The sequence below is a fragment of the Numida meleagris genome, chromosome 6 (assembly GCF_002078875.1).
Source record: "Numida meleagris isolate 19003 breed g44 Domestic line chromosome 6, NumMel1.0, whole genome shotgun sequence".
In the NCBI taxonomy this organism is placed as follows: Eukaryota; Metazoa; Chordata; class Aves; order Galliformes; family Numididae; genus Numida; species Numida meleagris.
The window spans coordinates 7591302-7613340 of record NC_034414.1 but is presented as its reverse complement, the minus strand read 5'-3'; the positions used below and the strand labels follow the sequence as shown (position 1 = coordinate 7613340).

At 38.6% G+C, this 22039-nt stretch overlaps 1 protein-coding gene and 1 long non-coding RNA gene across 22 annotated transcripts in view; one reads left to right on the top strand and one right to left on the bottom strand.

The window, feature by feature from the left end:
- The window catches only part of LOC110402020, a 160255-nt gene extending 138718 nt beyond the window's left edge, over positions 1-21537 (bottom strand). For 10 of the 20 annotated variants that reach the window (XR_002440820.1, XR_002440817.1, XR_002440808.1 and 7 more), the window contains exons 1-3: positions 20923-21079; positions 19902-20031; positions 17131-17249 (exon numbers count right to left, since the gene is read on the bottom strand). This is a non-coding gene — a long non-coding RNA (uncharacterized LOC110402020). Of the gene's footprint in view, positions 1-2; positions 18-17130; positions 17250-19901; positions 20032-20922; positions 21108-21177 lie in introns of those variants that run through there. The other 10 variants (XR_002440807.1, XR_002440806.1, XR_002440812.1 and 7 more) reach the window with 5 other exon arrangements.
- ARNTL (aryl hydrocarbon receptor nuclear translocator like) overlaps positions 21849-22039 on the top strand; it is a 46385-nt gene continuing 46194 nt past the window's right edge. The window contains exon 1 of one of the 2 annotated variants that reach the window (XM_021403645.1): positions 21849-21946. The gene's annotated coding sequence lies outside the window, so the exon portion shown is untranslated. The other variant, XM_021403644.1, reaches the window with a different exon arrangement.

The window sequence follows — 22039 nt, the reverse complement described above, 5'->3', positions numbered from 1 at the left end:
ACCTCTCTGTTGCTTACAAAAGAGCAGAAAGTTCATGGTTTTTAAAAATTGAAATCCATGTTTCATTTTGAAGAGGAACTGTTAGGTCACGACTTGAACTGGTGATTGAGCACCTGGTGAAGGGGTGTGGCTGGCCCAGAGAGCACAAGCAGATTGTGTGCACCTGTGGTCCCACATGAGCAGAAGGGGTGGACCCAGAGTGGAGCCCCCCTGGACTGATGCAAGAGCCAGCCAGTGATTGGAGGATATCTCTTTGACCTAGGCTGCTTTCTGAGGAGTGCTGCATTGTCAGGGAGTCACTTGGGTGATTTTGACTCTTCTTTCTGTATAGGACTATTAGCCTACCAGCAAATGCTTTACCTGGTATCATCAAGAACCTATCAGAAGCTATTTTGCCTCTTCATAAGCAGTACATGTTTACAATTATTTAGATGCTGCTCAAAACAGAGTACATCAACCACGTTGCTAAGCCATGGGAAGGTACTTCTTCAGCAAATAAACCACGGGGTTTGTAAAGCTGCAATCCTTTTCCCTAAAGCAGGAATATTTCATATGTGGCAACATTCTCCATTTAAACTTGAATTTATCTCATGCAAGGTTTACTTTGTCATTAGCTGTTTCATTACCTTGCTTCATGCAACATCCCTATCATGCTGAAGCAAGAGTGGTAGAAAGAACGTCCAAGTAAAATTGAGTAATATAAATTCCACTTAGTTTTCCACCAGTTATAGAGAGTGAATCTTACAGAACTGGTCCATTTCAGATTGGTGCCTCACTCTATCCATAAGCTACAGCACAGCAGAAACTGATGGCTTGCCAGACATGGACTAACTCTACAGAATAGCCCACGATACACTTGGCCTTCTGGGCTGCAGGTGCACACTGCCAGCTCATGTCCAGCTTGGTTTTAAAGAAAAAGACTTTCTTCTGTCATAAAAAAGAAAAAAAATCAAGAAAATTGTCTGAGTGCCACCCACATGCCAGGTACATGCCATTCATATCAGACTGGAGGATACAAACTGAACATTTAAAAGAAATGTATGTATTGCATGTTTCGCTATGAGGAAGGAAATTCTGCTTCTGTTGAACCAGGATAGGAATCACGACCACGTAGTCTGAGATAATGAGCACGTGTCACTGAGTTGCTGAGATTCAGAAACGAAGTAAGAAAGCTAATTACAGAAAAGGCACTTTGATCATTCTGAGGCTACGTGAAGGCCAGTGAGAGTAGAAATGATGCCTGCATCCAAAGCTGCTAAGGAGCCAATCAATTCCTCCAGTTTACTAAAGTTTTGCTCAACTCTGTTCACTTTCTCATCATTCTGATAATATCAACCACATCTATCATGCAAAAAGATTGAGTAATAAATTTCTAGTCACTTAAGAAGCTTATGGCACCAAATATGTAAGGAGTTGACGATTCTGAGAGCAGAGAAATCTGAGTAAAAATAATTACACTAATTATTCAATACTGAACTCCTGATTGGAAATCACAATTTTTGTATATCTAAGTGTGTATCATTTCACTATACAAATGACTTACCAAATGAGCTATGATTTTAATGGAAGGCAAAAAATGCAAGCCTTCATAAATGCCTGTTATGATATGTTTTACTTTCTTTCATGCAACCACACCTCACAGAACCAGGAACACCAGCATCAAGCGCATCCAGTGAATATGATAGAAACATTCACTTTTGACATTTGTTAGCATTAGTTTTAACAATTTTTTTTACTTCAAAAACACAAAAAGTGCACTTTGTGGGTAAACTTTGCAATGAATACACACCCTTAAACACACGCAAAACCAACAAAAACCAAAACAATATACAGATCAATAATGTCATCCGTCCTAGGTCTAGCAGAAGAAAAGGCTTTAAAAAAGTATCAGATTCAATTCTCAGAATGTTTTTATAGAGTTACAGGCCCAGCTTCATTTGTTCATCTGAATCAGGCAGCAAGTTGACAATGAAGAGTAAACCTTTTGTTTATTTGCATTTCAAACAACTAAAAGTTAGCTTGACATACACGGATTTTTGATTGGTTTTATTTGGGCCTTCAGAATACAATTTTATAAAATGTTTAGTGGAAAGATGCAACTTTGACTAGTGAATTTGCCAAAGAGTAAAACCAATATCAGACGAGTTTTCAAATTTTAGTTATATGCATTTGCTAAAGTGATTTGAAGTAAAAATGAACGTTGGCACAAGAATTGTCAGTTATGAGTCGCCAGGGTCACATATTGAGAACAAAAGGAAGCTTCCCTTTCAAAACATTTGGCTTGCAAATGCTAGAACACAAGACACATCAGATTGCACACAGTTCAGCTTTCAGAATTTGTCTTCCCAGGTAATAACACAGTCAAAGAGACCAGCTGGATCTCGTTCCACAGTTCTACAAGAAAAGGTGGGTTCTATGCTTGCAATATATTAAGGATCCTAATTGTTTCACATCATTACAGGGGTTGGATTTGTACCTCACAGATACAGAAGTACTGTAATAGGGTTGGTATCCCAAATACAGTGGGATAACTGAATGAGTGTTGGAGTTTGTGGGCTCTCATTATGGTATGAATTTCAAAAACAGAGATCACCCAGCCCATCAAAACTGATTCCTATTAGAAGGATGTAAATCTCAGTGATAGCAATATAGGAATTATGGCAGTCTTGTTATTCCAAATTAGTAAATACTACCTAGTAAACCAGTCCGATACAGTCAAAATTTCTCATACAGATGACGTAAGCTGGTTCAATGACTCTTGACAGAAGGATCTGCACTGACAATATTTTTGGATCAGAGATTCTGAAGGACCAAGCTTTCTTCCGATTTGCTGAAGAGGCAGCTGTTAGGTTCAGACAGACCCCATATGAATATGAAAAGCATCTTCTGTAACAGAGAGTGTGTTCTCAACCCACAATTTCAAACAAAAACCAAATTATTCTCTCTCTTAGTTTAGGCAGAGGTCAATATAAACTGCTTATAAATTCTAAAATAGCACTTCTACAACATAGCAGAATATTGGTATAATTTGCAGTCAAAGGGTTGTTTTGCTATTAACGTTATTTAGGTATCTCTAGAATCCTTCTACCTACATCGCCTCCAGATTGTGAAGATGACACAGCTTTAGTTATTTCATTTTGATCATTTATTAAGCCAACAACATCATTCCGAAGACTTCAAGAACTTACTTATGCACATTCCTACCACTGTTTTTTAATCAATAGCCGCCAAAAGGCTCAATAGAATAGTGTCTGTTTTCTTACAAAAGAAGGTTTACTACGGCAGAAGCGACTTATCGTTAGCACAACTAATTTTCATTGGAGCATAAATACTAGCTAGCATTCTTTGATTTTATGTTTCCATTAAATTACTGGGGAAAAAAATAAAATTAGAATCTATTGCTAAGAAGAGTCTACAATAATAAAGAAAAAAAAGCTACAATAAAGTACCAAAGCAAACAGTGAATCTCACTGTTTCCCCAGTTGTCCTTCATCCAGTCCTTTCCCTGCTCCCCAGAGCTGCTCTGTGATTGTTGACCCTTCTCTCTTTACTCAAGCTGCAAAATCTTTGGGAAGAATCGCAGCCTTTGCTCTGAAATATCATCTCAACAGCTTAGTTTAACCAAAGTGGTTTCATTGAGTGAAATTCACTTTCAGTGAATGGCCTTCAAATCAGACTCCGTACAGGAAATAGTCAACGATTCCATTCCACTAAAGGTTTCAACAGAAATACTGATGATAATCTGCTTTATAGCTAATATGGCTATTATTTTACTGAATAGTTAAAATGTTTTAAACAAAAGTATCTATTTTAAATCTGAGAAGGTAAAAATCTGGCTACTAAACTGCATGCTTTAGAAACCTAAGAGAAACAGCAGCAACAAACAACCTACACAGAAAATAGCTTCTGAGTATTTAAGAAATTGATTTTAGGTGAACATTAAGCTATAACTACCAACAAATCTCTTGCATATATCAGTTTTCCACTACTTTACATGTGCTTTCCACTCGAGCACAGGATATAGATGCCTGTAAATGAAATGTGGGTGACTACACTGATGCAGTTCTGCCCCCTCCTGTTCCGCTCTGTATGTACCGGTGACTTGAGAAACACATTGAATAACTGAAGAGCGCTGCAACAGGAAGACAGCGAAACTCAGCATAAACTGATGTGATGGAGGTTACAAGACACTGAACAGTCTTGCAATCATTTCTCTGGATTATGACCCATCAATCCTTAAGTATTTATGAAGAGAAAAGAATCTTTCTAAACAAAAGAGAAACAATCATTTATTTATGCAACAAAAGTAAACTATAATTCTATTTTTCCGTTTACTTTATTTGCAGAATTATATTCAATAATACTTTATTTTGTACTTGCTACCTATGTATTTTTTTCACTTACTCTGACCTAAGTTTCTCTGTGTAACTTCAATAAAAAGTCAAGAAAGAGAGCTTTAAGAGACAGCCCCATGTTCAGATAGCTCAAATATCTCCAGCTTCGGTAGGCTAACAATCTGAAGTTTTATTTCTTCTATTTTCTTTTATCCCAGTGCCATGGCGTCACCTTCCCTGATCACTTCCTTTAAGATGGTTCCTGTATGCATTTCAAAAACCTTCTCCCCAAAGACAAAAATGCAATATGTAAACATGAAAATGTCCCTCGTGAGTCAGAAATCTTAATAAAACTGGCTACCAGGATAGTTTTTTTTCCACTCTTACCATGAGAATTAGATTGCATGAATAACGAAGCAGTGCAGATTGCTTTGCACAGTGAGTCCTAGCAAGTTCAAAAAGAGCTCTAGCAAATAAGAAATCCACAGTGAAATTCTAGGATAAGCACTGTTAACGTACGTGAGCAACATGGAAAGTCACCTGTTTTAAATGATTTAATACCATTTGTACAGACTAACAATGTTAACGGAACCTTGCAAGCATATTGCAGAATAACAGGAGAGAAGTTCATATTTTTTAAATTTCTCGATAAGAAAAAATATTTCCTTATTTTGTGTTCCTGCTCCTCCAAAAACAACCCCGTCAAGAGATCATCTCTGGCTCATTGCCTCTCACAGCCATAAGGAGAGGGTTGTAGCCAGGTTTAGAATCTTGATAACATTTCATGACTGAAGTGCAGCCAAAACCTCCGAAACTGGCTTTCCAAACACTGAGAAGAGCTGGACAAGTAAGAAGAGGTATTAAAGCAGGTAAAAAAAAAAAAACCACCACACATCCCTGTGGTCACCAAAATTTAAAATGTAAATACTCTGATAAAATGTTTGTAAACTGCAAAACAGCTTTTCATGTGATCAGGTTTATAACATTGTCAGGAATTATACTGAAGAAGGACTGAAGGACTGTGAGCAATCAGAAGCTTCGAGTCTTAGTACAATCTAGAGCACTCACGAAAGGATCAGCTGTAACACCCCATCCCCAAGGACAAAACCTGTCTGCTTTTAATGAAAACAGTCTTTGTCTTATATTTGTCAGGATATAGTCTGTGATGAAAATAAAGAAAGGTACTGCCTAGTTCATCTCCGGAGGATAACATTTTTAGAAAACGCTCTTTCCTATATAGAGGCCAAAGATCTTTTTCCAGATAAGGTGAGGTAAAAATTTTCACTCTGAAGGGAAAAAAATATTTTTATATGCAGATTTGCAAAATCCTTGCAGGCTGTACTGCAGTCAGCTGTAGGACTAAGCAACGCTAACAATTTTAGAAGCATTTCATGCTGATGTCATTAAATATTAGAATATTTCAATTGAATATTATAGTGCTGTGATTTGTTGCATAGAAATTTTAGAATGAATTCATTTCCAAAATCCATTTGAAATCCCAAAAAACGTAATTTTCCCATTCTGGAGGCAGAATAATTGGTTTTTACCATAGTCTATTATAATCTGAGTTTATCATGCCAATTTACAGAATGTCAGAATGATTCCATGCTAAAACACCTGCCAACTACTTTCCCTTTCTGTTTTTTTTCTAGGCAATTCCTGATTGGAACATTCTGGGCATCCTGCTTTGCTGTACTTGCAGATATACTCACAAGCTAGTTTGAGCCAGATTGCTTTTTTCCTGTCTGAATTCTGAGGAAACGTTTTCAGCTCTCCTTAGGAGCACTAATAGCAGAGAAGACTATGATGAAGAGAGTAGCAGCCACCAACTTCAAGACATGCAGCCCTTAGCTAAAAACACCCAATGTTTTACTGATAACAAGCTAATCCACCCAAAATTGTAAGCAGAGCTTTAAACCTAGCACAGAGCCGATCCCAAGATTCAACAGATGCCTTTTCTTGACATCTGATGTCTTTTTTAATTTTAAAATTAAAAAGCTGTTAAAATCACAAGTGGATCCCAAACACACTGATTGCAAGTCACCTTGGCAAGCTGTTCTTTGCCGCTATTACTCTCCCTACCACTAATTCATCTTTCCTTCACTTGCTGGCAGTGTTGTCATCCTGACACAAACTCATCAGGTTCAGATCCACAAATCTTATTTCATGGTTCATACCAGAACTGTCAGATTGGCTATGCACAATTGCTATTGTTCTACACATGTAAGAAATAATCACTGTCAGCATCAAGGATGTACACATTTTATCTGACTATCGAATAACTGTAAATACAGGACAGTTACACTTTTGACCAATGTGGAGTAGCCAGCACAATTATCACACTGGAGTTTAATTATTCCATTTTTCAGTAATTCTTGATATGTGTACTTAAGCTATGTTTCTGTTCAGATATATTATATAGCCATGCAATTATCACCTTTCAGACACTATATTTGAATATTACTGGCATGCCTATGCATCTTGCTGTGATACTATGAATAGTGAAACAACTCATTATTTTATGGTTTGATATGATGACCATAGAAGCTTATGCCTCTATAGATTTGGTGATTCCACAATTTTAATATCTCCATTTAAAATTAAATTCTCCAAAAGAAAGGAAAAGGAATGTCCTCTCCTCGTCAGTTAGGAAGATTCTGTTGCCTTTGCTGCATGTTTTGATGAAATAACTCTATACAGGTGACGTTAAAATCTCATTCTTTTACCCTGATAGAGCTTTGTTCCACTATTTAAAAGGGTCACCTAATGCAATTCCAATTAATGCTTCTATCACCGTGCAAAATCTTCTTAGTACACAAGGTTTTTTCTTCCTATTACACATTTCTCTGGCTTTGTTTTATCATTTGTACCTGCTGTGATTCAACCCAGTCGGTGGCTCTGCACCACACAGTCATTTGCTCACTCTCCCCTTCCCAGTTAGATGTGGGAGAGAAGCAGGAAAAAAGTACAACTCATGGGATGAGATAGAACTGTTTACTAAGATAGAGAAAAGGAAAAGGACAATAGTTATGGTCGTATATATATGTATATATGAATGTATATGGCAAGTGCAATTGAATAGGTGAAAGCTTAGTGAGTAGCTTAGGTTTGCAAAATGAAATTTTTGTGCTGAAAAGATAGATGAAGTCTGGGGCATGTAGCCCTTGTAAAAGACAGTGGTATACAGTACTAGGTGAAACAGTTAGGGGGATGGCTCCTCCTGAGAGGTCCCTGATTTCAGATGCTTTTTTTGTATGTAAGCAGTTATTCTACAGACAGCAGGTCTCCTATTTCTCCAAATAAAACTGATAGCTGCCCTATCTCTGGAATGCAAGGCTATCAGCTAGAACAGTACACCACAAGAATTAACACGAAAGGAAGCAGCGGATTGGTGGACAGAGTTGCAGACAATAAGACGGCTGGCTAGAGCTAGTCAGCATCTTCCAACTCGATCCAGGTCAGGACAACACAGCAATGGACACTGCGACCTTTCATCAGAAAAAGACCACCGAACGACCACTGAGGAAATACCATGCATGTGTAACAGGACAGGGACCTGGGGGAGGGAACTCATTGTAATAACCCGACCTTTTCTTGGAAATCTAATGCATATGTAAGCCACTTGTTCTTTAAATATCTGCCTTTCTTGTCATCTGGTGTGCAAGCTATGAGGAGCGATCCCCCTTGCACCCAGCGCTGAATAAACATAACTGCCTTATAACCTTACGTGGGTTATAGAGTCTGATTCTGGACGTCACTATACAGTACAAGCAATTGTTCACCACCCCCCGACAAATGCTCAGCTAGCCCCTCGAACAGCAGAAGAGAGAAAAAGATGAACTCCCACCGCTTTCAGAACTCCTGTATGATGTCATATGGTATGAAATTTCCTTTTGGCCACCTTAAGTCCGCTGTCCTAATTCTGTTCCCTCCCAGCTCCCTGGGCCCGTTGCTGCAAACGGCCTCAGCTCTGTGCAACACTACTTAGCAGTAGCTATAAACATTGGTGTGTTATCAACACTATTTTTCTCCTAGAACCAAAACCATCATACAAGACACTCTGAAGAAAACAATTCAATTCCAGCTGAAACTAAGACAATACCTCACTTCTCTACCCCAAGCTACTCACTAACTGCTCTGTCCAAGGAAGATCCTGAAAACTTTCCTTGGAACACAGCCCTGCATCACAAGAGAATATAATAAATGACAACTTCATAAAAATACTAGAACTTGCTACTACTCTAATCTTATCTAAAGAAAGTGTCTCAGGAAAACCCTGCTCTTCCCAGATGCCTTCTCCTTTTAAGGGAAATAGGATATCTCTTATCCATTCATAGATGATGCAACTCTCTCCACTTTATTGTGAAGAATCCAGGTTTTGACCAGAGATGTGAAAGTTAGAAAGTGCTCCCTGTCAGTATTTTGTAAGGAAGTAATATAATATTTTGAGATCTGGAATTCTTAGTCTGATTCTGATGTGTTCTCTGGCAAGTAAGTGTGCTTCTTTACCACCATTTTTCATATCTTTGAAAACAAACAATAGTACGCACACTAATAATAATGCTTTCTCGTGACTACTTTATTATAGGATAGTTCTGAACATGAACTGTTTACTTTTACTTTAAATCCACTGCCTTCAAAATCTATCTCAGATTTAAGTCAATATTAAGATGGAAAAAAAAAAACGACCCTTCAGGTTCTCAAACTGAAACCCACCAGTACAAAAAATGTGACATAGTTCTAATGGTTGCAGAAGACTTAGGCACTTTCTGAATTACTGAAAATTAACTTTTAAAATTTATATTGTAGTGCTAAAGATGATATTTCGTTATATATATATATTTTAATTTGTTATTTTTGTGCTTCTTACATAAAAAAAATACAATCACTCTACCTTTGAGGGTTAACAAAACCCTTGTGACTGAGTACTAGTAACCATGGAAATACAAAGAGCTAGTCAGAGACCAACATCAAGCTAGCAGAGGTGCTGAGAGACAGAAAATATATGTATGATGAATTTGCTAGACATGAAAGCTAGCTGAATCTGTATCAACTGCATTAACAATACAGAAAGTGAAGCCCACAAAGCCTTTGGAATGCTTAAAAGCATACAGTACTTAATATGGATTCTCACTGTAAGTAAAGGGAAATACCTTCAAAGGTAGCTTTTAAAGCACCCAGTGAAACTAAACTAGTCTAAAAGCAGAACAAAATAAGGTTAAAATGGTTACTATGTGAATAGGAACTGTAAGAATACGCATGAAAAGACTAAAAAAAGCCCAGCTGAAGAAGGGTTTTCTTAGACTAACATTGTATTTGTGGAGATCATACAGCCAATGGCCAGTGACATCTGAGTAACTTGCATTAGCATCATCAAGAATGTTTTCTCATCATCAGCAGAAAGCCTCAACTTCAACAGTATTCAAGGCAAACAATCACTCAGCTGATGATTTATTGATCAAACTTGTAAAAATAAGGCATGCATGTTTAACCACTGTCTCAGTGACCGGCCAAAGACAAAAAACATTATTTAAACAGCCACAATCACAATCCTTAAACATATGCATCCTCTAAAAGAGACGCCTTTAAAAAAAATAGGAAGGCATATATTCTTTGCTATAATTAGGAAACTATGACCAACAGCAGTAGAATTTTTTTTCTGGAAAGGCATCTGGATAAATTACATCTACTGGGAAAATACAATTATGTATATATAGTAATATATATATATATGTACACATTACTTACATTACACAGGTATGCTGTGACTCAAAAAAGCCAAAATGTGTCACAGTGATCAGTGCTAACCTTACCCAATGTGGCCAAACAGATACTATCTCACTCTCAAAACCTGAGATACGGTGGACAAATTAATCCAGACCTCCTTCCTTGCCTCTCTTTTTGACTTGCAGCTATCAGAATTAGAAATCTCCTTCACTTCTGCTGCTGGCTCCAGGGAGGCCAAACACATCCAAGCCAGGAATGCGTCTCCTGAAGCACAGTAATTTGCATGCCCAGATAATCAAAATAGTAATACCACGCTTCTTCGAATGTGCTCAGCAAAGACCTGTACATAAGCTTTAAAACTATGCAGTGAAGGCATATGCATCCATAAGACTTAACATCCTTAAAGAAAATCTATTTCACCCCTTCCTTTCTGTAGGTCTTTAGGACTCTTCATGAGATGTAAGATATGTCATCTTCACTTTTTCAGGACCAAGAAAAGAATGATAGATTGATTTTGCAAACTTTTAGGACAAACGTTTTTTTCCCCCCTATCTTCTTTGCCCAGTTGTCTTTTTGTTTTCTACAGAAAAAACACACAGACGTTTAGGTCATAAATGTATTGTAGACTTCTGTCAGCATGACTGTAATGCCCAGGGTTGTAAACAGCTGAAACATCATTTTACTGGTAGTTACACTTGAATAAAATTAGTGTTTTAGCCAAGATACAGGGAATCTCAGACACAGCACTGTGATTCCAGACACAACATATAACGATTGAGACTAATTGCGCACCAAAAGTAAAGAAATCCTCTGGGCCTGTGTTAGCTGAATTAGTGAAGAACGCCTTCACTGTTTCTGACATCTATGGCTTGCTGTTCCACCGCACTACCACCTGTTTTCCCCATTTACCATAATTTTAAATGCAACATCAGGTTAATGAAATGAAAAGTGAAGATACTGTCTGGACGTTATCTTGCAATTTCTTGTTCAGTTTTTGGAACAGATATGTTCAGTTAAGAGTACATTTAAACTACAGTAATTATTTTAAATTCCATTATTACTTCTATAGAAATCTCCAAAGCCTATGCTTAAACTATAACATTTTAATAATGAGCCAAGATTAAATTTGAAGAAATCTCATTCTAGCACTCTTGAGATGAATTATAGAGATAAAATCCTATACACTATTGCCTTTCAATAAAAGAATGGTTTCTAAATACTTGAATAATTTTCGAAATTCAAATGGATTCCTATCCTACTTAAACACTTGAAAAAATATTGCCTTTTTGTCTATTTTACTGATACAGGATGTGGCATAGAAGATCCCACTCCCAGTGAGAGTTACTACTGCATTATACTAATCACTGCAATACTAGTAATATATTAGAAATATTACACAAAAATGCAGTTTATTACAAAATCCAGATGGACTCCATGGGATAACAGGAGATATAATTTATAGAAGGATGCATTTCTAGTGTTCCAAGTGAGTACTGGCTGCAGTTCATATTTCCATTTTTCATGTGATTAATGATTTTTTTGAGTCGTACTTGGGAACTCACCAATTCAATATTCATGAGAAATACCAAATACAATATGCAGAAATGTTTGAACAGAGGCCAAAAAATAGAAGTCTTCATATTAGTATAAACCCCATATCAGATAATTTATATAATTACTAATTATCTTAACTGATTATTTGTGGCATTTTAGCCACTCATCCCCTGAACTTCAAGCTAGTATCTAAAATAACTAGGTGTACCACAACAGCACTCTGGCAAAAAAAACCCATGAGAGTTATTTGTATTTTTATCTCATATTTCAGTGGAGAATCTTGAGTGACTAAAACTATTTTAACAGACACTTTGAAGCAAAGCCCTAAGTAAAGTAATATTATCTCCAGGTAATTAAAATTAAAAAGTTGGAGATATAGATCCATAAATGTTGAAGTAAATAATTTACCTTGAAAATAAAGGATGTCTTCTAAAGTAACTTAATGAGTTTGTGGTAAGTCTCTTATGCTCTTCTTCTCTGTCCTAAGTATGAGATTGTTCTCTTAACTTTTAGCATGGGTAATGAATATTTGCTCTGTAAATAGGTATGCACAACTGAAACACAAAAGGAGCCTAATTGTGCACTGACAAGCTAGGAACACTGTCAATAGTTTCGCTCCTTTGTGGACTGCACTTCATTACTGACTAATAATTTGATCTGTATAGTTAGAGATAATGATTTCAGCTTGAACAATAGCTTTGCATCCAATTCATGATGGCAACACACAAAAACCCGGAAAAAAAAACACCACAAAAGAACGTTTCCTTTTTTCATTCAGAAGTCTGATCCAAAAATCATTTAGGAGAGTCTTTCAAATAACATAATGAGCTGTAGGTCAGATCTGTGAAAAGCACACATTTGATTCATGCCTACAGCAAAATGTATGCTGTAATGGGTACATATATACACCTTCACTAATCTTTTCATGCTTGACCTTCTTATGCCATGCAGTGTATGCTCTTTTATTTTTTTTTCCATGAAGATTTTGAAGTCGTGTAACCAACCGCTGATACTAGACCATAAACAAAATGTTAGGGAGCAGTCATTAAAATGTAGAGTAAAGAGAGCACGTTGAAACTGTACTTAGAGCAGTTATATTACATTAAAATAAAAATTTTACTACAGATGGCATAGCTCCTATTTATAACAGGCTTCGCATTTTCCAAGACAAAATTAAAAGAATTATGTAGGAAAAACAGAATGCTACGTTATACCATCAACATAATTAAGTGTGACACAACATTAGTATTATGGGAGCAAACCTAAGGAAATTTAAAACAGTTGGCTACCCCAAGCTACTACTTCCAATTTCAAGTCTGAATTAATTAAAAGACCAACTAATAAATAGAAGTAGAAAAGCAAATAGCTAAGAAAATGATTATGCTTCTAAAAAACTCACGGAAGACTTTTAGGACAAAATTTCTGTTCATAGAAGGAAGAGTGTTCTAGGTACCTTGCCAAATTTGACACTCAGGCTCAGCTTGGTTCAGCTCTCTGACCCAGTGAGCCTGCAGCAGAAGCATATGCATGTGAAGAATCTCTGAGCAGGATTTTATTTTGCTGGGTCTTGCAATTTGGCCTGTCATTCAGTTATTGGTCTCCTGTAATCTCATGCACTGCTTCTCAATCTTTGGTCCAAGCATTGGTGTGTCAGATAATCAGGTATCCTACAAAGTGAATGATTTCACTTTGAGAAAGTATGACTATCAGCCAGACTAATCCTCCTATTTTCTACTTTGCTCATCTCTAAACACATGTTCATGGATAAGTCTTTGCTATGCATGTTATGCATAACAGATTACATTCATATTCTTTCTGATCTTGCAGCGCTGAAGAACATCTCTTTGCTCTTCATTCTCTGAGAACTGGTGTTTTTCTCAGAATTCAATAAAATTTTTAAAATTGCTTGCAAAGAATTAAAAAAATACATCAATAGAAAGAATTCTACAAAAATGGTCCTTTTCAGGTTCATAGGTAGATATGGAAATCAGATGGATTTCAAAGAAGTGCTGTATACAATAATAATACAATAATAATTAAAATGCATGCCACTCCAAGCAACATAATATATATACATTAGTATATATATATTAGTATAATTACTAATAATGTTTCTGAAGTCACTGAAACGAATCTGGAGAGGGTGGAACTTGCACCAGATGTAGTAGCTTTGCTTCAGGTACAAATTTACTGCTACACCATAAATCCAAAATGTATGTCTGGAAAGATGCATAGCAAAATTCATTTTGTATGATTTGCAGACTCAGAAGTCTGCATAGTAAAAATCAGGCTGGAACTCTGGGCTCCCCTTCAAGATCAGAAAGTCCAGATGGTTCTGGGTCTGCAATTTGGGTAACTTCAGGAGAAATTAATGGCTGATGCAAATCCATCATGAATGTGGAGATGAGTGACTCTAACAACTTGCATGAATCATATGATGCAGAACATCCCAGCTACCACTAACGGTGAAGTTAAGATTAAAGTCCTCCTGTCTTCCTTTATTAAATCTCTACAATTAAAACCAGCAGTAACAGTCCTGTTGAGAATCTATTTAATGTGACATTGATACTTACAGTTTCAGCAAGCATGGTGAGCGAAATATACAAAACAAAATGGATGCCAGTTCACTTGTGAGTAAAATAAAATGTTCAAGGAAAAGTACCTTGCAATCTTATTATTAAATTCTACCTTTCCAAGCCGGGATATTTCTACTGAGAAAAGAGACAAATTACCCACACCACATCAACACCCAACGCTCATCAGTATGACATTCCGGTACCTGCAACTTCAGTTCCCACTCTTCATATACACTAGTGTATTGCTCTTGAGCATGCAAGTCAAGTGACTGTATCAGGGCTCAAGGTGGTGGAGCCCAGGGATGGCCCATAAAGATGAGGGAGGGGAGGGAAAAGCGCTGTAAACTGTCTGGACATGTAGCTTCACTTCGTATTTGGTGCAAGAATCCAATGCCTGCCACATCCAGCCAGTGCCCATATTTTGTCCTTTCTCCTCACCAATCTTTATTCTCTGTCATCAACACTTTGTCATTTTTTATAGATGACCGGGATTTAACATGCACAAAAACTGACTTCCCTCTATGTGAATGGATAGAAGTTGTTCTAGAATTTTATGGCAATTTGCAATTTATTTGTATAATTGCTAGATTGTGGAATTAGGTTGCAGCTTGGCATCCATTTGATATTTAGGCAGTGTAAATATTTCCAAATAGCTCCACCTCCTATCTATAGCTTATCTGTGTATATAATTAATATATACAGTCTTCTCTGTTATTTGCTCTAGTCTCTGGAATTTATCCCCAGCATATGTTACTATGGATTCATTTTTGTTGCCTTTTTCAGGCACTGAAATGCCACATCCATTTAATGTCATTTGCTGTGATATATATATATACACACACGCACACACGTATTTTGATCTCATCGCAGCATAGCAAAACATTACTATGGACTAACTTCAATGCTCAAATTGCTATGGACTAACCTGATACAGTGGCCTTTATTTTAACATGAAATGGGCAGAAAATTTATATGAGAAAAAAAAACACACTAAGAAAGAATACAAGTGACTGAGTACAACGACGAGAATAGATTTTACAGCAAAGTACAGTTAAGTATCCTTTAGATTGTAAAGATGCCAGCTAACATCCCATTATAATGCGCCAGCTGCTGTCCAAATAGATCACAAAATCAAAGTTCCTATGCTGAGCAGGGCTTAAAATAGAGCAGCCGATGAGTAAGATATCATCTCTTCTATAAACTTCACATTTCATGCATTAAGACAGGCGTGTCCAACTCACGGCCATGCCCCACCCCCAGCCCAGCACAGTGCACACTGCAATTACCCCCCACGCCATCACACTGCTCCATGACATCAGAGGCAGATGTTGACGGGATGGCAGTAGAGGTGGAGCCTTCCCATCAGTATCCCATTACACGTTGTTGCCGTGTGACAGATGGCAGCAGAGAGGCAGTCTGACAAAATGGCAGCTGACACAGAAGTGGGTATAAAGCAAAGGTGTGGAACTGAATTCTTCCATGCAGAAAAAATGGCCCCCACTGACATTTGCTGACACTTGCTGAACGTTTGTAGAGACCAATCAGCGGATGTGAGCACCGTGAGATAGTGGGAGGTGTGTTTCAGTCATGACAGCGGGTCACCTCTGCTGGTACAGGTTTTTACAACCACAGCATGGAGGCCCTTGTTCATCGCTGGCAAAAATACATATCTAATGGTAGCGACTACGTGGAAAAATAGTGTTTTGTAGCTGAGAATTTGCTCTATCAAACAGTGTCATTGTGCTCTTTGCATCTGTTGTCATTTCCATGGAAACAAATAGAAGTCATTACTTTTGGAGTAACCTACATATACGAGGCTCAAGACAATTATTTTTCACTCAGTGCAGCCTAGGCAAGCCAAAACATAGGACAGCCATGAATTAAGACTTTGCATTTTCAAATATTCCCAAAGTTACTATTCGCTAAGAAGGATCTGCAGCAGAACGAAAGTATCAAATTGCTTGACTATTCAGTCTTTAAAATGTATTTGATGCTTTCACGCTACAGTCAGAAACTCCCTTGTAGTCTATTTTGTGATTCATGTCCTCGGTTGAATAACTCCTGGAACTCAGAACAACTCAGAACAAGAGGGAAACCTTCCCTAAGTACTTCCTGGCTTTCTACATGAACCAATAACAGGACATAGTCCTCCCAGCTTTCCAATATACAGCACACCAGGCATATCTACTGGCTGATACACCAGCAAGCCTCAGAAATAGTCTGACTTTGCTGTTTTTAAAATAGCATATATCTTCTCTTTAAACAAAAAGATTGTTTCTCTAACATTATTGTGCAGCAATGCAATAGTAATAGACTACTTAATTAACATTCATCTGTAGACAATGGAGAAATCAAAGCTTACTGTGAACATACAAGACTCACTGCTCTTTTGCTTTACAAGACAGCTCCTGCATGAAGCCAATCATAACCTCGAAAGCATATTACTTTAATACACTGTCAGGAGTACAGACACCTGTAATGTTGAGGGGAAGTACAATCTATGACATGCTTAACCTCGTAAGCCTTACTCCAAATGCCTAATGGAATCAGTGTGAAATCAATGGCAAGTTCTGACTGTTTAAGAATTAATAATGTCAGATTAAGAACCAGTGTATTTACAAGATTAAATGTGAAAAAAAAAATCACTGTTCCAATGTAATATTACAGCCTGTCAATATAGAAATCCTAAAGGAATTAAATTTAATTTTAATTAGTTTTAATTGTACCATCCTCTAATAAAACTGTGGGTTGTTAACTGATCTGATTTTATTGGTTTTATGAGCACTAAGTGAAAATAGAACCAAGCCTTTAGTTTTTAAATATTTCATAGTTTCTTTACAGAATGTGTGTTGCGAGTATCTTGTTTTCCATGTAGCTGGAAAATAGCTAAAACATTTTGTGTGATATGAAAAAATAACTGGAAGTGCTGAGTGGCTTACCAGACTCCTTAGAAAGCTGTCAGGAAGGTACTCCAGTTGTAACTGTGGCTTTGCATCTGACTTAGTATGTGGGTGTAACCTTGGCCAGCTCATTCAATCTCCAGGCCAGTTTTTCCTATCTGCAAAAGAGGGGTCATTGTGATTGTTAATTACAAAGATCTTTCATATATTTAAATGACATTTACAACTCCAGCAATCCCTTTCTCTTCAACTGAATCTGCTTCTTATTCATCCATTAAAATGATCAAATCAAGGTTTATTAAGAAGGGGTTTTTTTTGTTCAGTTCATGCTCAAAAGGAAAATTCTTCTTGTTGCTTTTTTTGCATTGATACTTCACTTCAAGTCAGCAATTTCAAGAGTGTCTTTAATTTAATTTAAACAAAATAGCTGCTAGAAGTTCTTTCTTGGGGGGGAAGCAGGAATACACCAGCTACCCCTAGGTTTATACATTTATAAAAGGGACAAAGTATTAGAGTGTTGAATCAAGATTGCTACAAGAATAGTTAGAGATTTATTATTTATCAATGATGGTAAATAAAACTTTACTAAATATTTTGATAAAATTTCAGGAAAAAAAAAGTAGGAAGAGCCACAGTTGAAAAACTTTGCTATTTAAAGAGGTTGTCTTACTGTAGCCTTTAAGATTTTTAATTTAAAATATTTTATAACTAACATTTTATTAAAATATTTACCATTTGCTTAGACACTTCCAGTCTCTGAAATACTAGTGAAATTCCACATATTTTAAGGAAGTAAAAACTCTGAAAGATCTATGACCTCCATTATGTTTGAATCTAGATAAAAAAACAGATTCTTCCTTGGCCTTCCACAAAGACTGAACAAATATTGCAGAGAGTACTTAGAATTTCTTAACTCTCGGTCCTTAATCTCATTTCCCTCATTAGATTCTTCTGCCTGTTCCTGTTATGCTGCCAGATATTGGATTGCCAACTCCTGTGAGGTCCTATGAAGTCTCAGAATATTAATTGTTGTTCTTAGAGTCCCTGAGGCTGAAATCAATGGGCTGTATAAGGCCTTTTTTTTTTTTCTGATATTAGTTTCTTGCCCCTGATACTATGAGAGAGGCTGTAAAAATGAAGAATGGATTTTTAGAAGTTCAGAAGGAAGCAAGAGGCATGTGAAAAAGTCAACATTTATTGCTGTATGTTTGTTTTTATGACTTTTTATGCTGAAATTTGGAAATACTGAGATAAGAGTAAGCATACAGTCTTTACGTGTCAGACAAGTGTTTCTACAAACAAAAGCAGAAAGGAAAAAAACCCTAATATTTGCCTGGCTTGGTGTTGTAAGTCCTCAAGAATCTGACGAACTATGAAGGGAATGAGTAAGCAATGGTACCTTGAGATGAAACTTTTGACTCAAAGAGGTTTGAGCCAGCCACACATGAACTGTGACAGACTATGATAAATAGAACATCACTGTAAGGGTTGTTGGTTTTTTTGTTTGTTTGTCTGTTTGTTTTTTAGTATGCAGCAGCACCAGGTTAAAGCATGTCACCAGCTTTGTGGCACAAGGTGGGAAATATGGCCTTCTCTGGTCACTCACTGAGTGAATGGAAGTCCAGGTATTCAAGTTGCTAAGTCACGCTGACTTTCTATCAGCTACAGATACTTCTGCTCCAGATAAGATCATAGCTTGTATGTCTTTGTAAATTTCTAAGAGTCAAGTTGAGGAAGAGATTGGTTAGAAGGGTAAGACAGGCAAGTAAATATTGCATATCAGAAAATGTATAAGCAAAAGGCAAGTGTTTTAAATGTAAAATACCTAGATCCACAGTTACACGCTAATACATACAGCATATCTTGAACATATTTTTGAAGACAGTAAAAAAAACAACATGTAAAATAGCATATCCAAGCAATCTTACAAAAACCCATGCTCCAAAGACTCAGGTAAGTGTCTCTCGATATCTCTAATTGGGGTTATGAATCACGTTTCAGAGAAAACATAACTAAAACATCAAAGAAATAATTTGGCAGGCTACTTCTGAACTTTCAAAAATCTGCTGTTATTCCAGAGATATTATCAGTGACTGTTTGAAGGGGGAAAAGAAAAGCTACCAGGATTTGGGTTATCATTTGAGAAAATAGACTCCTTTTTGCATGTAACTAGATATCTAGATTTAAAACAAAAAAAAAGAAGAAGAAAAAATTGCAGATTCTAAAGTGAAACTGCTGATAAAAAGCCCTGTTATTTCTCAGGTAGACTTGGTTTAATGAAGAATATAATCCCTACTCTCCTTGACACAAAGTCAAAAATCTCAGGCTAGGAAAGTGGTTACTGTAGCATTCAAACATGTAAACGGTAGAGAAAATCAACAGGTTAGGATGCAGGCTAGTCTGACAGTCTGTTAATAATCACAGTTTTCAGTGTAATCACCACACAGCAGACTCTCGTCCTGTTTCTACATCATAATTTGAAGCCAGATATGAGTTCAAATTTTGATGTGTAAGCATGGTGCAACCATTCATGCTTATATAGTTAAGGAGGTATCTAAGTTCCCAATTAAGGCATAATGTACTGCCTTCTTTAAAAACAGCCTAAATTCAGAAAATGAATCATGTCAGAATTGACCGGTTGAGGAAATGCTTCTGCTATAGAAATAGAAGCATCTATGCACAGTGCACAGTCCCAGGGGGCAGAGGACATGACGGAGCTGGTCTTTCTAGCAGGTTCCACAATTTGTGGTATCATCTCAGATTTGAGCATTTCTTCAACAAAAAACACCCTACCTGTGCTTAAGCCTTACCTCTTCTTTCTGCAGTATATAAACGTGCTGGAATAGTGATGAAAACTCCTTGCCGGTGATTGTATGAGAACTCAATTCACATTAAACTTCAACTTGTGATTTCATAGCTCCTTGGTGATGAACTTTGTACCTTTTAAATTTTAAAGGTGTAATTGTTAGTTATAAAATGCCTTACTGACATACAAAGAGTATTTCCCTGCATTGAACTTAAAGATAAAATTTATTTTATAGAATTTAGCAGAATATGATTGGTATATGTCATCATATGCTGAAAACCAGAATTTGATTAACCAGATGCTGTTATTTCCTTTAATATCTCATTAATAGAAACAATTCAAAACAATCATTTACTGGGAAATATGACATATGGCCTGCTAAGCTGCTTCCCTACAGAAACAACTAAAGATCATTACTCTTGGCATTAGGCCCTGCAGCAGTCACTGGGCTCATTAAGGCAGACAGCGTGTGACTGAATGCAAAAGGAAGATAATTTCTACAGGTGAGTAGAAACTATAATGAAAACTAGCAAGACTTGCAAGAAAGAAGTAGTCAAGGAGATTTCTCCACCTCCGAAACTTCTGTGCACTGAACCAAATCCAAACAGTAGTTGCTAAAAGAAGATGACAGAATAATAGAATCGTTTGAGTTGGAAGGGACCTTTACAGGACACCTCGACCAACTCTCTGCAACAAACTGGGACACCCACAGCCAAACCAGGTTGCTCAGAGCCTGGTCCAGCCTGACAGTGAGCATCTCCAGTGACGGGGAACCCACCACATCTCTGGGCAACACGTGCCAGCGCCTCACCGCCCTGACTGTAAAAAAAAAAAACTTCTTCATTATCTCCAATCTAAACTATGCATTTTATTCTTTTTCTCTCATGGTATACGTTTTTGTCTAGCTAATGTATCTCATTTACGCTATTCTGCTGAAGGCAAACACCCTGTCCTGAAAGGCAAGCCTGCACCCAGCAGGTGCCACTTCTCGCCCATCTTTAGTCACAGCAAGGCAGGAACCAAACCTGAAGGCTGTCCATGGGATGAGCTCATAGTGCCAGCAGGTTGGGATGACCACAACTGTGCCGTGAGGTGATAATGCTGCAACCCAAGCTTCTTCGGTGGCGGTGTATTGGTAAAGGTAAACCAAACGCGAGGTGTGGCACCACAGGACAGGAAACGTTGGGGCAATTACAGTGTGGCAACGCTAATCGTACGTAGCAACAACACAACCGCACTTGGGCCACGTTTGCATTTCAGAGCAGCTACGCTGTGATTACCTTCTTGCAACACATCCGCTCCGCATGCCAGCATTGTTGCGCAGATTATCTAAATTTAGACTCCCAGCGCTGCGGTAGATGGCCGTACGATGTCCCACCGCTGACCTTTTCCACGTGCGGAGTAACGTTACTGCACGACGGGGGCCCTGGGGGGTGCATGCGCACTGAGGGCAGCGGGGTGCACGCTGCCGCACGAGGGCTGCCCAGGGTCCGTGCGCGCCGCTGAGGTGCGCACAGAAGCATCGGGGCAGGCACATGGCTGAGGGGAGCGGGCAGGCGCAGGATCGTAACGCCCTCGTCTCGCCCCTGAGCCCGGGGAGACCCTGCTGCCGGGCACGGTGTCGACATGGCGCTGACCGTGCCGCCCTGAGGTGATGTCAGGGCGCGAGCGATGCAAAAGGGCGGGAACGCCGAGGCGGGAACGCCGCGGCGCGAGGGCGGCTCGAGGGTGGCGCGAGGGCGGCTCGAGCTCGAGGGTGGCGCGAGGACGCAGCGGCACGAGCCTCTCGCGACCGAGAGCTTTAACGGCCGCCGGCGCCACATCCGGGGCTCCGCGCCTGCGGCCGGGGGGCGGAATCAAAACTCCCGGCCGCCTCTCCGATTGGCTGCCACGCCGGGAGGGCCCGAGGATTAGCTGCCGCTCAGGAGGGCGGGCGTTGCCCCGTTGCCGGCCGCCCATTGGCCGAGGCCGCCGGGGAGCCGCTCTCCCGTTGGCGGGCGGGCGCGTCCGGTCCGGGGCCGGAGGAGGGTGCCATTGGCTGGAAAGTAGGTTAGTGGTGCGCCGTTGGGTGGCAAGCCAGGCGGAAAGTAGGTCAGGGACGGGGGCTGCCTGCGGCGGGTGCCGCTCCGAGCGCGCCGCGCG